The 10,154-nt window shown below is 40.4% G+C and overlaps 1 non-coding gene across 1 annotated transcript; it reads right to left on the reverse strand.

The window, feature by feature from the left end:
• Window positions 1-3,793: 3,793 nt before the first annotated feature.
• Window positions 3,794-3,931, reverse strand: LOC119919990. The gene has a single exon (XR_005447762.1). It is a non-coding gene; the product is annotated as a small nucleolar RNA SNORA7 (small nucleolar RNA).
• Between the last annotated feature and the right edge of the window lie 6,223 nt (window positions 3,932-10,154).

Consider the following 10,154-nt stretch of genomic DNA (forward strand, 5'->3'; position numbering starts at 1 on the left):
TACAGATGATCAGGGTGCTGGAGAAAATTCTAGTTTAATAAAAACTGAAAAGATTAGGACTCTCATCATACCTTCTTTCCAGACTGAAGTTCAAAAAGCCATGTGGGGTGTGAAAGAGGCACAGGAATGTTGTAACCAAGTCTCTCACCACAAGAATAAACTGTATGGCCTAGTGGAAAGAGCACAGGCCTGAGAGTCAGAGGACTAGAGTTCTAAACCCAGCTTTACCACTTTCCTGCTGTGTTCTCCTAGGAAAGTCACTCTGTACCTCAGTTTCCTCAACTGTAAAATGGGGATTCACTACCCGTTTTTCTTCCTTGGCCTGGGAGCCTAGTGTGGGACTGGGATTGTGCCTGACTTGATTATCTTTTATCCACCCCAGTGCTTATTACAGTGCTTGGCACATAGTACTTATCAAATACCACTAAAGAAAAGGACAAGAGGAGATCCTTAGAAGTGATCAATTCAAGGCAATGCAAGAGAAACATTTCCTTATGCAATGGTTGATGTGTTTAGTAGAGTAAGGTGAGCAACTAAAATAACAGTAAGTTCAACGGGCATTTGAATGAATTCATGGACAAGAGGTCCATAATGGGTTTTTAGAAGGCAAGTGAGGTTTTTAGAAGAAGAGTTGGGTGGTCACCCATATGTTCTCTGTGTCTTGTCCGTGTTTCTCCTGTTCTACTGTGTCTTTTCAGAGGAGACATGTCTGGCAGAAAACCTAACACCCCAAAGCCCAAGGACTGACAGAGAGAATCAACATAGCCTAGTGGACAGAGCATGGGTCTGGGAGACTTCTAATCCTAGCTCCTCCACATATCTGTGGTGTGACCTTTGGCAAATCACTTAATTTCTCTGTACCTCAGTTACCACACCTGTAAAACAGAGATTAATATTGGGAGCCCAATGTGGGACAGGGCCTGTGCCCAACCTGATTAGCTTGTATCTACCCCAGAGCTTAGTACTGTCACATTGAAAGTGCTTAACAAATACCATAAAAAGCAATTATGTGATGAGGAAGAGGGTGTCACAATTGTTAGAGATCCTCATTACATTCTTTTCAGAATCAGCAAAACACTATGGATTGACAATTTGTGTGAAAGAGGCCAAGGTTATATTCCAGCCCTTATCTGGTATTTGGCAATTAGATATGAAGTGGTTGTCAGAGCAAAGGCTTTGGGAAGATTATGCCACCCAGGATCTAATTTGTAAAGAAACTAATCCTGGGACCCAATCAATTAAGCAATTTTACATTAGATTTGCAACATTTTTGAGTATGAAGCAGTACTGTTGTCATTATTACCCATTAAATTAATATTGCCACCTATTCAGTGAAAATAGTTACTTGAAAGAGGAGCCTATTAGTTTAGCATTGTATGCCTGCTAGACCACCACTCTCCTTATCTCCAAATCCCTACTTAAGTCATATCTCCTCCAAGAAACTTTTCTTTTAATGGTGTTTGTTAAGTGCTTACTATGTGCCAGGCACTATACTAAGCACTGGGGGTGGATACAAGTAAATTGGGTTGGACACAGTCCCTGCCACATGGAGCTCACTGTTTTAAACTCCATCTTTACATAGGAGGTAACTGAGGCACAGAAGAAGTGAAGTGATTTGCCCAGTGTCACACAACAGACAAGTGGTAATGCTAGAATTAGAATTTAGGTCCTTCTGACTCCCAAGCCTGTGCTGTATCCATTAGGCAACACTACTTCCCAGGATATCTGGATCCTGGATGATTCCGGTGCCTCTGAATTGCAAGCTTTAAAGTCCTGGATTTCTGGTGGCAATTTAATAGGGGACGACTGGGGTACATCAAAATTTTTTGCCCTTAAAATCCCTCCTTTACCTCTGAAGTAAACTAAGCTGAGGTTGCTCTAGGTGTTGAGGACACCTAGACGGTGAGGACACCTCTGAACATGAGAGCTCCCTTTCAAGTGACTTTCAGGCATTATTTTGGCTAGAAGAAAGGACTGGAAATACCCAATTGCCACAGAAGCAGAAAGGGAGAGGATTAATTTAGAGCAGGGAGTGGCAGGAGCTGGAGAATTTAAGATGGAGAGAGCCAATAGGGAGAGAACTGATGGACAGGCTTGAAGCCAGTAGTTGAGAATTTGTGCTTGACTGAAAGGGAAATGGCGAGCTGTTTGAGGTCCAAGCAATGCTAATCTTCCAGCAAGGATTCAGAATTGTATTCTTTGGATTGTTTCCACCTCAATTATCAGGTCCGGCTGCATTTCCCTTAACCTCCTATGCTCTCACTGGAACTAGAGGAAAAAACCAAGACTTCAGGTGTGACATCCTGCCTTGTGTGGATCCTACTCTTGGTTTCCCTTCTGGTGATAAAGGGGCAAGGAGCCATTTAAACTGGGAAAACGAAAGAAGCCAAGTTAGTCTATTCACTCCGGAGGGTTCTTTTTAACAACCAAATGTTCACTTGATAACTTCAGGTGTAACTGATCTACAATTGATCACATCATGTGCCAGCAGCTTCTGTATGGGCTAACCACGAGGTAGTGGATTAGAGAAAAAAAATACTGTGCCTCTGGAAGCAGCTATACTGCTTACTTTCTCTTCACTTTCTGATCATGCATGTGATGGCAACACTGTGGAATTTTACAGTAACAAGTCTCAGTCTTTGCCTGGGTATTCGTTTGGTTTGATTTATGTATTTATTTATTTTACTTGTACATATCTGTTCTATTTATTTTATTTTGTTAATATATTTTGTTTCGTTCTCTGTCTCCCCCTTCTAGACTGTGAGCCCACTGTTGGGTAGGGACCGTCTCTGTATGTTGCCAACTTGTACTTCCCGAGCACTTAGTACAGTGCTCTGCACGTAGTAAGTGCTCAATAAATACAATTGATTGATTGATTGATTGATTTGATGAACTGGAGGGTAACCAACTGACATTTCCTGTTTTGGTTGGCTGGCTGGAACCCTGCATTGGCTAGGGGTTTTGAATACATAACATCAGGGCGGAGGGTTCCAAAATGTGGGGACCCAGTCTTTAGATTCACTTCTATGGTTGGGTATCTTTCAATTAAATACATTTCGCTGACCCAGGTGTACATTTCTTCCTTGGAAGAAAGATTGGGATTATTACCCTTGGCAAAGGCAAGCTTTGGAGGGCAGAGGGATTGAAGGAAAGTTGGAAGAGTGTGACTTCAACTAAATTTAGGATGCTTATAAAGACAGCGGTGGCCAGTGGCCCTCCAGTTCTACTAAGGGCAGGCAAATGAAAATGGACTTAAAATGCTACAGAACAAATTTGGTATGGACTATAGAGGTTAGATGTTTGGAGTATGTGAATAAAGAAAGTTGGGAAGCCTCATTATCTGAATTTTTAGTGGTATTTAAACTGTGTAAGAACTGGTGTTTGAACTGTGTGTCAAACACTGTTCTAAGCACTGGGATCAGCCCCTGTCTTGTATGGGGCTCAGTCTATTGCTCTAGACCAGTTTGATAGATTGGCATAGCTTTACCCTAAGGTCCAAGAAGTTAATCTGAAAAAAAAAGAAGAAAACTCAGATAAAAGTTCTGTCCCATGGCACATTGATACCAGTTGTTGTCTTATGCTGTTGAGTCGTGTCCGATCCATAGCGACGCCATGGACACATCTCTCCCAGAACACCCCACCTCCATCTGCAGTCATTCTGGTAGTGTACCACAGAGTTTTCTTGGTAAAAATACGAAAACAGTTTACCATTGCCTCCTTCCGCACAGTAAACCTGAGTCTTCCCCCTAGACTCTGTCCCATGCCACTGCTGCCCAGCCCAGGTGAGTTTTTGACTTGAAGTAGGTTGCCTTCCACTCACTAGCCACTGCCCAAGCTAGGAATGGAATGGGTATGCCTCTGCTTGAATCTTCCTCCTGTAGTCAAGACTGGTAGAGTACTGGAAACTCTCCAGGTGCAAGTCTGAGAGGCCACACTGATGCTACTGCATTAAAAAGCAGTTTTGGACTGAGAGTCCTGTTTACGTGAATAAGGATGTTACGTATTCTTTTCAGCCCCCTGATTCTTTGCTCAGTCTATTAATGGTATTTATAAAGTGTTTACTGTTTGCAGAACATTGTACTGGGCATTTAGAGAGTATAACACAACAAAGTAGGCACATTCCTGGCTCACAGGAACCCAACTCATCAAGTCTGGACAGAACCATTTCTCAATTGAATTCAGTCCCAAGTGCAGATTTGAAGCTCCTCATTGCTTCCATTTTTAGAGCAAGATGCCATGGTGACTTCATCTATTTTGATGATGGAGACATCAAAACAATGACAGATAATTTGTCTCCTCTCACTTGTTTCTGAAATATATTTCACATTTGGGCCCACCTCACTTCTTCTTAGTACATGTTGACTTCATTAATCTTGTTGCGGGCAGGAAATGTATCTGTTTATTGTTATGTTGTTGTATTGTATATTGGGAGACCAAGCACTTAGTGTGGTGCCCTGAACACAGTAACTGTTCAACAAATATGATTGAATGAATTACATACAACACTTCACTCCCTCTCCTGTTCATTCCATACTACCTTTCTTTGTATTCCAGTTTCACAGTTTGAGACCATTCAACTCCTTTTCCAGGACACTCAAAATATAGTTAGGCAATCAGCTATCTATAATTGAGAGCAGTTAAAGTCTGGGGGGGAGAATTTGGTTTTACAGATGGGAAGATGAGGTGTAGCAGAGTAACCTCCTGAAAATCACAGTCAGCAGGAGAGTTGGCACTAGAATCCAGATCTCCTGACTCCATGGCTATTACACATCTGTTTCATAAGTTAAAAATGGCACTCCAGAACATTTGGAAGAGTAACATTTTGTGTATTAGACTGAAAATGAAAGAAAATCACTAGTTAAAAAGTACTGAAAGTAACAATTAATATAACAATTATAAATGGACATTGCTATCCTTTGAGAGTCCAACATTGTTTAGTTCCTCCATAAGGTGCTCATGCCAGGTAAGATAATACAGGCCCACAAGATTCTTTACATAAGAGCAATGCATTTTGACAAGAACATAGGAAAAATCCCTTTCATTTCTGACCTCATTCAATTCTTAGGAAGAAGCAATATTTAACAAAGTAAAGTGAAGGTGCAAACCATATTCAAGAACTCACTGGCTGAATGACAGAAGATAACCCTGACTGCTTTTATGTTTAAATAGCGCTTTAACCACTTAGAGATGAAGTGCAGCCTTTAGAGAAAGAAAGGAAAGAACTTTAAAAGGTGTTAACTTTATCATGTGCATTAAAAGACAAAATGTTTAATTAAGCCATTCGTAGTTCTTGGGTGGATGTTCGATTTAGTTTTATACTTTCGAGATGAAAAGGTACATGCGAAATGATGTACAAAGTACCTTTTAGAAACTTCGGAAAGGTCAAGGAGAAAAGAGCCAGATTTCAAAAGCTGAACTTTTCAAGGATTTTCTCTGATTCCTCTAAAACAAGATAGCCTCCTCCTCCTCCTCTTAATAGTTCTTCAAGGCCTTTTTGGTAGCCAAAAATCTTTGTTCTTTTTTTTAAGCAGCTTTGTAGCAGAAGAACTAAAAATTAATTATGGCTATGGAACTTTTACACAGAAGAGTTTAAAAAGCACCAGAGTAAAGAAGGGAAAAAGATGAGGGCCCATTTATCTTATATTGACAGGACTAGCTTCAAACGATGACCTTGAATCATAATCATCCTAATGAGCTCAAAATATTTCACTTTAACAAGTGAAACTATAATCAAATCAGTTTCTGAAAGCTCTACTAATGAGCATTTCCTTTGATGAAAACATGGTTAACTGTCTTAGTCTGCAGGAGGTGGATTTCAGTAAGGGGCCAGCTCCTGACAACTCATTAGCTGACCTGGGGAGAGAGTCATTTGAATGCTTTTGATAAAAATTTCAAGGCTTTTTTTACTTAAATTACAATTTATGCACTTTTATAAATAGTATAATATTTTTTCCAAGTTGAGGGAAACTGATGGGAAGACTTCAAAGTCAGGGAACAAAGTTTGTTTACCATATAGTTAGGGCTAACTAGAAGGGGAAAATACTTTCAATTAAGTACTCTATTGCTAACTAAGGTCCAGTCCCTAAATCATTCAACTCCTGTGTCCAAGGGACTGAGATTGGTGCAAATGAATCCACTGTAAATTTTGCAGGACTTAGGACTAATCACTATTTAAAAGTCACTTTTCTTTGCTATGAATTAGAAGAGCAGTTATCTCTCTTATATCACAATCCTTTCCTCTTGCCCAAACCAGCAGCCCAATTTAAATGAAATAGATTACAGAAAAAAAAAAAGTGTTTTACACTACTGTACACTAGGGTTCTTTCATTAGATTTATTCATCATTTTAACTCCAGCTCTGCTCTCCTCAGTACATATAAATCATCTCCCTCTCTCCCCCCACCTCCTTCTCTATACTTCATATTTGCTGTCAAAGGAGAACAATACACTGAAGAATTCTTCATTTGTTTTAAGTCTCATTCATAGCCAGATCTTGATTTTTTCCCCCTAGAGGGGTTTCCCCACTTCCCATCCAAGCTTCTGTTTCTTTTGAGGGATGTTTCACCTTTTTACTATTTATCACATTATCTTCCTCACCACCTGTGTTTCCCAAGAAAATGCCACAGAGATGTCTTGTGCCTCAGACACGCTAGACACTTTACACAACTTGTCAAATGTTTAATCTTTTTTACCTTCTCCTCGGTGCAGACTGAGAACGAACAGCAGAGATGCCATTTCCAAGCTTTGCAGTGTTCAGAAAGGAAAGTGCCTGTGTGGTATAATAGAGCACAAGTAAAGAGTGTCAAATTCTATTTCCGGAGCGCCAGTCTCCAAATAGCTGCAATGAGGAGTGCGGTAGCACCATCATAAAATCTAAATGATCATTTTTTTTAACATATCACGGAATAATTAATTATGTCTTAATAGACAAGGATAGGTCTGTCAGAATCTTCCTTTCCAAACAGGAAAGACAGATGTTAAAAAAGTTAAAAAAATTCACAGGGAAGGGTTAAGCTCCTGTATAATTCTGAAATAATGTCCCACAAATTCAACGTATAATTGCTTAAAAGGAAAATCCCCCCATACTGTAGCTTCAGAATGCACCACTCTGAGAAGCCTAAACCCTTATCCAGATTGACTGATTGAAAACTCCCATGAAAACTCCCAGTCTCTGGACAGAGTGCTCTTGAAGATAAGAGTTATCACTGTAGTAAAAAAACATTCCAATGCCATTCTACTTTGCTCCATTCTACTCTGCTTCTACTCATACTGATGCATGCTAAGAATTTCAAATTTCTCCAGGGTCTAGGTAACTTTATGGTGGAAAGTTAATCAATATATTCACTCTCTGGCCGGTGATAAACCTGAGTGCACTCAGTGCACTGTAGGAAAATGTAGGAACATGTTCAAGAACTCAGGATGACTTAGGTGTAGTCCTACTGGAAAAGAAGGACCTATGTGGTATAACTAGAGCTCTACAGGTTTTTGCCTTCTAGTCTTTAGAAAAAAACGTATTTTTCTGGTCTTATACATCTGTACTTGCTGTTTGGAAAGGAAGATTCTGACAGAACTTTATCCATCAGAGCTCTTAAGTTGGTGTAGAGCCGGGAACCATTTTTTCACAAAAATAGAATTACTTGGGTACCGTTCATGGTAGTTCTATTAAATGGTACACAAGTGAGACTCATCCATAATTCATTCATTCATTCAGTCGTATTTATTGAGCACTTATTGTGTGCAGAGAACTGTACTAAGCACTTAGGAACATATAGAGACGGTCCCAACAACAGGCTCACAGTCTAGAAATCCAACTTAAACCAATGAGCATCCTTGTAGAGATCCTTCCAGGGAACCAGATGCTGCCCAAAGAGTAACACTGTGTAAAACCCATATCCCAATTATCACTAATAAAGAAGACTATCATGACCATGCTGGGAAGCAGCATGCCCTACTGGATAAAGCACATACTTGGGGGGGCCGGAGGATCTAGGTTCTAATTCCACTCCACCACTTTCCTGCTATGTGACTCAGGATAAGTCTCTTAAGTTCTCTGTGCCTCAGTTTCCTCAGCTGCAAAATGGAGATTAAACACCTGTTCTCCTGCCTACTTAACTGTGAGCCCCATGTGTGGGACAGGGACTGTGTCTGACCTGATTAACTTTTATCTACCCCAGCATTTCGAGCAGTGCTTGACTTATATTTAGCACTTACTGAATGCCATAAAAAATTAACAACTCCTTGAGAATTCTTTGCTCCTTCTTCAGGGTGCATTGCTACTCTCACTGGGCAAGAGAATCAGTAGTTTTTTTCAAAGTTTAGTTACGCCAGTCACAGTAACTGAGCTAACAGTCATTAAATTTTAACTCTTGAGTTAAGATTTTGCCTGATTTTCTACCAACCAAAACAGCTAGAGGGAACACCAATAGGTTTTATAATCACTTCTTTAGTTATTACACTCAAATAAGAGCAGGTTTAATAGTTGCCTAGACATTTCATTACCACAGGAAGTTGTTTAAGTAGATCAAACAATCAATCAATGGTACATATTAAGCACTTGCTGAGGGCAGAAATCTAGTCCCTTTTACTTCCTTTATTCATTCAGACAACTTGATTAGTTACAATAACTGGTTTTTAATAAATAGTGCATAACTTTTTTTATCAAATAACAATGAAACATAAATGAGACTTAAACCACCTCACCCTAGCTTAGACAATTCCTCAGCAATTAACTTTCTCTCTCAATCAACTCACCAATTAGTGGTATTTATTTAGAGAAGCAGGGTGGCTCAGTGGAAAGAACACGGGCTTGGGAGTCAGAGGTCATGTGTTCAAATCCCGGCTCTGCCACTTGTCAGCTGTGTGACTTTGGGCAAGTCACTTAACTTCTCTGGGCCTCAGTTACCTCATCTGTAAAATGGAGATAGACTGTGAGCCCCACGTAGGACACCTTGATCACCTTGTAACCTCCCCAGCACTTAGAACAGTGCTTTGCACACAGTAGCATTTAATAAATGCCATCATTATCATTGTTTAATAAGCCCCTATTAATAATTGTGGTGTTTGTTAAGTGCTTACTATATGCCAAGCACTGTACTAAGCACTGGGGTGGATACAAGCAAATCTGTTTTGACAACAGTTCCTGGCCCAAATGGGATGCACAGTCTCAATCCTCATTTTACAGATGAGGTAACTGAGGTCAGGAGAGGTGAAGTGACTTTTCCCAGGTCACACAGTAGGCAAGTGGCAAAGCTGGATTAGAACCTATGACCTTCTGACTCCGAGGCCTGTGCTGTATCCACTCACCATGCTGCCACTCTTATTGTGTCTTATTCTCTTATTATATGCAGAACACTGTATTAAGCTCTTGGGAGAGTTTTTTATGATATTTTTTAGTGCTTATTCTGGGCTAGGCACTATACTAAGTGCTGATTAGCTATACAAGCTAATCAGGTTGGACACAGTCCATGTTCTACATGGGACTCATAGTCTTCCCATTTTGTGCAGAGCACACTGCTATAAAAGCAGCATGGCTTAGTGGATAGAGCATGGGCCTGGGTGTCAGAAGGCCCTGAGTTCTAATGCTGCCTCCACCAGATGTTTACTGTGTGACCTTGGGCAAGTCACTTATCTTCTCTGTGCCTCAGTTACCTCATCTGTAAAATGGGGATGAGTGTGAGCCCAGTGAGGGACAGGTTTACTTTGTATCTACCCCAGTGCTGGGCACATAGTTAGTGATTGACAAGTACCATAATTATGATTATTATCACTTTACAAATGAGTTAACTGAGGCACAGGGTAGTGGAGTGACTTGCCTCTAGTGTCTTGCCCAAGGTCTCACAGTGGACAAGTAGCAGAGCGGAGATTACAACACAGGTCCCCTGATTCCCAGGTACATGGTCTTTCCACTTTATCCCAGGGCCTCTAGTCTCAGCTATGATATGATATCCTGGGATCTTTTAGTCTAGGGGCTTTCTGGACAGTTGACTTCTAGTCACTCTTTTCTCAATGAACGCAACTCCTCAGGGATGTGTTCTGGCCAATTTCCTATTTCCAAAAAAATAAAAAATAAATCTCCTCTTTGCCCACTTCCAAAGCACCAAACCACTTGCCCTTTTCTTTTTTTTACTAAATTGCTGTCCTTCTCTTCTTGTTTTC

This window comes from Tachyglossus aculeatus, chromosome X1, assembly GCF_015852505.1.
Source record: "Tachyglossus aculeatus isolate mTacAcu1 chromosome X1, mTacAcu1.pri, whole genome shotgun sequence".
In the NCBI taxonomy this organism is placed as follows: domain Eukaryota; kingdom Metazoa; phylum Chordata; class Mammalia; order Monotremata; family Tachyglossidae; genus Tachyglossus; species Tachyglossus aculeatus.